The sequence below is a fragment of the Crassostrea angulata genome, chromosome 5 (assembly GCF_025612915.1).
Source record: "Crassostrea angulata isolate pt1a10 chromosome 5, ASM2561291v2, whole genome shotgun sequence".
Classification (NCBI taxonomy): Eukaryota; Metazoa; Mollusca; class Bivalvia; order Ostreida; family Ostreidae; genus Magallana; species Magallana angulata.
Genome location: NC_069115.1, coordinates 46,159,903 through 46,166,698, shown reverse-complemented (window position 1 = coordinate 46,166,698; position 6,796 = coordinate 46,159,903).

Here is a 6,796-nt window from a genome sequence, read left to right as displayed (position 1 = left end):
AATTTTCATTTTCATTGTAAAGCTTAATTTCAATTACGATTCACGTAATTAAATAATATGTTTAATTCAACAAAGGAAATATTAACACTCCCAAAGAAAGTGACATGCTACAGTACTTGTACTATTAAACAGTGATATAAAGGTACATGCTCAGATCTAAAGGTCTAAAAATTACTGAATCATTTATCAGAGACTTTCTTTTTATCAATAGAAAATTAGTTATATTGCACAAGTGTATGAAACTGTTCTATTTTAAACTATAATATTGCCATTTACACTTTATAAATCTCACTGTGGTGACATTGTAAAAACATTATCCTTATATAAAAATGTTCAACGTATGCCAACTAATTTAATTGTGTTTGTGCTGAAATAAATTGTATTAATTTTGTAGAGTATTGTTTATCATACATATTTCTTAAATTATGACCTAAAACATTGATTTTACGGCTTTTCGCACTAAAAAGGAAGAGAAAATTGATGAATAATAGGCATACCAAAATACGGACGTTAAATTATGGAGACTCATACCTTGTGCGCATGAATATATCATGAATCATCATTTCATTACACTTGTTTTGTCACAGCAGTAATAAAACTCAGATAAAAATATATTCACTCACCATTATTATCGGCAATAGGAGTGGCTGCTTTATTTGCGGTTAATTTAGAAAGTGCACATGGGGAAACGAGACATTATTTTTCTTGTGTCCATAGACCTTTTTTTCAGTCATAACACTTGTAAATGTCATGAATGAAAAAATGGTCATGATGGAAAAAAAAATTGTTCAGTGTCAAAGTAATATAATTTTTTTAAAAAAGTGTTATTTTTTGTAAGTTTTACAAGATGATAATAAATAATCCAGTCATTTTTCGGACTACAATTAATGCTCGTTAGAAGAGAAGTGTATAAAATAAAAAAAGCAACTGGAAATGCATACGAGGGGCGTTCAATAAGTAATGTTATCGTTGTTACAGATATAACACAATATTTTTTGTTATTTCTTTATTGGTTATCTTCAAATTATTCTCCTTTAACAGACACACGTAATTTCAACCGATTTATTCAAGTTTTGAATGCATTCTTATAATGCTGTTTTAAAAATGGTATTCATGTACTGATGAATTGAGAGCCCAAAGCATCTTTAATACAAGAAAAAGAAAAAGGTCACAGGCAAACAAGTCGGGTAATCAGGAAAAATGGGGCGAAACATAAATCTTATCTTTTTCCAAAAATGATCTCTTAATGTTGTAAAACCCAAATCAAATCCTCAATTAGTTGAAACGGACTAAAATTAATGAAAAATTCTCATAAATCGAGTTTTAAATTCATCCGAGTTGAAACTTCAAGTGAGCTTTTTTAAATAATATCTTGGCAGACGTCTGTCCGTCTGTCAGGCTATTTTTGTGTTCCTTTAAATGGTAAGTAATTAGAAACGAACGAAATAAGAGTCGGGTGCTTTAAAAATCTAAATAATCAAATATCCTGTAGTAGCCAAATGTTGAAATAAGTTCCCCGCGATATATAGAAGAATTAATTTCTGGGATCTGGAAAAGGCCCTAACATTGGCTCACAGTTCATTATAGTAGAGAAAAACCGGTATTAGTAAACATAATTAAAATTTAGTCATTCCTTGACCCTGTGATACATACAGAGTAAGGGGTGTTAAAGTGTCGATAATACAGAAAATAATATCATGAGAAAAAACTAAGTGGATTTTTTTTTACATGTTATTAATTCTTTAAGTGGGACTAAGTTCCCGTGCTATATCGAAGGAGTCCGGATGCAGCTATTAATCAGGGGATGCATGAAACCAAATATGAAATATAAGAAAATATTTTGGTGAACATGTTATGGTATGATTTGGGAGATATGTATAAGCATAAGCTACAAGACAGTAATTTATGTATGCTCGTTTTTTAAACGTATTCATATCTTCATATTTGTGGGAGTGATGGTGGGGTTGTTGTTGTTTTATTATTCCAAATTCACACTGTAAAAGGTAGAAATATTAATATGAAATTAACAATTACGCAAATTTTTCACTTTGAGTCAAACCATAATCAACCCTGTCAAGATATTGTATAACAATCGGGGAGGAGATTTTTTGAAGATGTTAAAAAAATGGAGACCATAAATTGTTCAACCCAAGAAAGACTTAATGATGGGTATGAGGAGGTGGGTCTAAATTCATAATAAAAACATGGATAAAGAAACGAATATAATGAAAATGAAAGATATAGTTTAGTTTTAAGAGAAGAAAAGTTGAAAGTTGAAAAGTTGCAGAGTTTCATATCATGGCCTTCTGGCTTACCACTGTGTTATATTCAAAATGGTTAAGTAAACACGTAACTTCAATTATACCCTTGGTTAAATAAAGTTTATAAATTGACAAGTGGCCTTCGTCTCTCTCTCTCTCTCTGTGCTTCAAGTTCAAATAAAAAAATCAAACTTTCCTATCATTTTAATTTACAAAATTGTAATAGTTCTTATTTTAAGGAGCCTGGTATATGTATTGCTTTTATCATACCTATCTTAGAACATGGTAATGTACGTAGTGTTTGATAACTGCACACAGGAACAAAGTAATCCGTTATATAGTGTCCTAACAGAAGCGGGGTGTATCCATACAGGATTAAGATGTATCTCATCTAAACGAAAATTGTATCTATAATTGGAATAAGTAACTTCGATCAAAAGAAGACACAAACACACTCACATAAACTTCTACTCATATACAAAATACTAAATAGGTATACTCCTGATTATTCATATGATATGGTAAGGCAGTGCTTACTAGTTACGCATAACTATGCCTTGCGAAATAATAATTTGTATCGTATACAAATTATTAGAACAGTTGCGTACTTTAACAGCCTTCATCAACAAAAGTTAAATAATGGAATAACTTGCCAGATAGCAAGATAGCATTTGCTACAAGTGTAACAAATTTAAAGCAAAGTATGACAAACAGAATAAAAATGAAAATAAAACAAATTCCAAATTTTACAAGTATGGTTAAATAGAGTAAAATATATTCCGTTGTAACCTTAGCAACTTTTCAAGTAATCTTAATGCAGAAATCAACTGATTACGCTAAATGTTGGTAGGAAAACATAGCCTAAAAATGGCCAAGACTATCTATCTTATACTCTACGTATAATATTAAGGAATAGTAATCTTCGCTAAACTGTTTTTTATTTAATTGAAATATTTAACATTTACCTACTTATAATATAAATAGAATGTACTTGCCATGCACTTTGAGTAAACAACTTTTTCTCTTGTTGCTTCAACCACATCTCATTGAACAGCTATGAATTGATTTAAACCTCAGCAACGCATAAAAAGAATGCAATGTTAGGTTAAACAAGTCAGTATTGCGTTTCTATAGCACTTGTATGTAAAACATCTGTTGCAATTACGATATTGTATCTACAACAGTTTCGTAGTAGAAGTAAAAATTGTAAAAAATAGCTAATATTATTTTCACGAAAAATCATTACAAAATATAATTGCTTTTCAATTATCTATGCTATAGAGGTATCATAGAGGTCGTGCGTACACAAAATACTGCTGTTTTTGTTTACAATATTTATGCAAAAATGTTTTATAGCGAACTATGTAGAAGAGTTTGATTGACATTAACTTTAGACAAGTTTTTACATAATGTTTTGGCAGACCTTGGCCAAATAAGATCGTAGCTGGGCGGAGTTAAGACATTGCCGCTCATGACTTCAATGAGAGAGAAAGAGAGAGAGATTGATTTGAGTAAATTATAGGTGATGCCGATGAAGAAATCATCATTAGTTATAAACTGGCAAACAAATTAATTAAGATCTATATATTACATGTATGTCCTTCATTGGTGTAAATTTAAAGCGTTTTAAGGAACGATTGTGAAAATTTCTTTGGGCTCCGACAACAGTGTATTCAAACATGTACATGTATAAGAATGAGGTAACTGTGGAATTGTGCATTGTTTCCATGATTCACTCGATAATATGTTATTGAAGTGTAACTTACAGTGGACAACCGACCCTATTTAAAATTTGGGTTTTATGAAGTAAAGAACATTAAAACGAATACTTCTTTAAAATGATTTACTGTTTGGTGTCCCTATATTATATTAGGTAAACTAAGCGGAAAGACGATTTCCTGCTTATGATTAAAATGTCCAATTGAAATGACTAATACTATGTGGAACAGGAACTAACTATGAATAATAATGGACTAAAGAATTATACGAGTAAAACAACTTGTATGAAGGCATTAAAATGGAACAAACTTGTATGAAGTGTATCATAGTTAATTTACACTCTATAATGAAATCGCCAATAAAAATTTTGTAACTTGGGCAAAATTAATAAAGTGTTTCTCTTGGAAATGCTTATGTATTATATTCATGAAAAAATTTGGTTGAAAAAACTAATCATATTGTAAATAAAATCATTTTTGGCAACAAAGTTTGTAATAATATACTTGTGTGTGTTTTATTAATATCTCTTTGTAAGTCAAGCTTGTAAAATAATGTTTGTGTGCATGTAAGGGTGATGCTCATTAACAACCATGATCAAAATACTTTGTCATGTTACAGATGGTAATTTGCATCTGTGCACAGCCGGGTCACTGGGGGGGGGGGGGGGGTAGGTTTCAAGATTGTTAAACGTAATAGATCAATTAACATGTCCAGCATCCAATCATCTTTTGTAATAAATTATTGTCTTATCAGAACCTGGCACATGTAAATTCTCTCATTCTTATTTTCTCTGATTTTACTGCTGGATGTAAATTTGTCCATGAACTTTGTTTTACCCACCCACCTACACCCTTTACACATGCACGCACATTATATCATAGTCAAATGTTGCTCTAACTTTCATTGAGTATTTGAGTTATTGTGAGTTGGCGGTTTTTAACCCGACCTTTGAAAAGTAATTTGTCATTTATTCTGGCTTTCATTGAGTATTTGAATTATTGTGAGTCGGCGGTTTTTAACCCCACCTTTGCAAATTGTTTTGTCATTTATTTAATGATTTTTTCTTCTTTAATTTATTGTTTTCAATTTAAACAATACAAATTGGGTTCATTGAATAAACGACCTTTAACGCAATCTGTTGTTCTTTTTCATCGTAAATGCACTTGGACTCATTGGAAGATATTTAATTCAGTTACTTGTATTGGGTAAATTACTTGTAGCAACAAAGCTCGAAGTTGGGCAAAATTAATAAAGTGTTTCTCTTGGAAATGCTTATGTATTATATTTATGGAAAAATTTGGTTGACAAAAATCATATTTTTGTAACGAGTTTTTAAAGACCCATATTGTTCACAGACACATTTCATCTGGGGGAAGGCGATGTCCCCTCTTTTGCTCTGCTTGCAAACTTTTTTTTTGTATTTTTCCTTAGCACCTGTTTTTTTTAAAATTAAAATTTATAAGTCTATAAATTAAATGTAAGAGACGCTGCCTTCCTTTTTAACTGATACACAGATTATATGAAAATTAGCAAAATTAAATTTTAGGTACATCACTTCACGCACACACACACCCATCCACCCACTTTATATTGAGTGTTTTAAACAGGTAATAACTCAATGAAAGGTAATTGTGATATCGTAAATATGATGTTTATTTTCTTATTATTGTAAATCGGTTTTCAGACATTTACATAAAATAAAGAAAATGATTTTGTCAGAAAAAGAACGAATTTTACTTTTAATTATTACTTTGTTACAGTTTATTTACATTAAAACAATTTCACATGATAACCAACAAATGCTGATATACATGCATAGTGTTAAAATATGAGATCATCTTTAAGTTAGTTAATAGCACAGGATGAAACTCATGAAATTTCAGTCAACTGAATGTTAACTGAAAGGTCTGGAAAGGAGACTGAATGGCAGAGCTATGCCATTCAGTCACATTTCAGTAACCTTTTAGTCACATTTGAATGAACACAGTTTCATCATGTGTAGGGTATTGATTTACAAAGATTGCCAACTCCATGTCAAGCTTTAAGTTCTTTTAGAGACTTTTGAAAATAAATGAAGAAGATATAAGTTGAAATGCAATAAGGAAACACCGAGAAACTAAAAAAGTATCAAATGTTTATTCAAATAGTCTTACATTTACAGACACATTAAAATTTGTATTAAAATATGTAAAACTACATCATTGGTATTGTGTCACTGCCGTAAACATGTTTACTGAAAAAATATGTATTCAGACAAAGAAAAAGATTGAATTTGTCACAAAATTTAACCGAAGACGGTGAAAACGTACTAATGATATAATTAGGAATAGGATCTCTAATATTGATCTATTTACATCAACCGATTGTTTTCTTCCTTATTTGTAAGAAACCGATTGTGATTGATAACTCTATACAAACGGACAGAACTGAAATTTGTATGATCCAGATCTAACCAGTTAATTGATATATCGAATCCTTCAGCAACCTTAAATAAAGTACGAACTGCACAAAATAATCATAATGATGTCAGTACAATATTGTTCGTAGCAAAATAAATCAATCACCTGCTTTTACTATCAGTACATGTCAAATAATCAAGAATTGGTATGCGTTTACTAAATAGCAACATCCTGTAATACAATAGGCTTATGAAACTGAGATAGCTTCATATCAATATAATAATAAGTGCGGTTTAAAGCATCTTAAGGTAGCTCGCGGGTTTACTGCTTGTGAGACAACCTTCCCTAAAAATTTGCCTGTCGAATCAGTTGGTTTCAAAGGTTTATTCCTGAAATTTTTATTTAATTCGTCAGCCT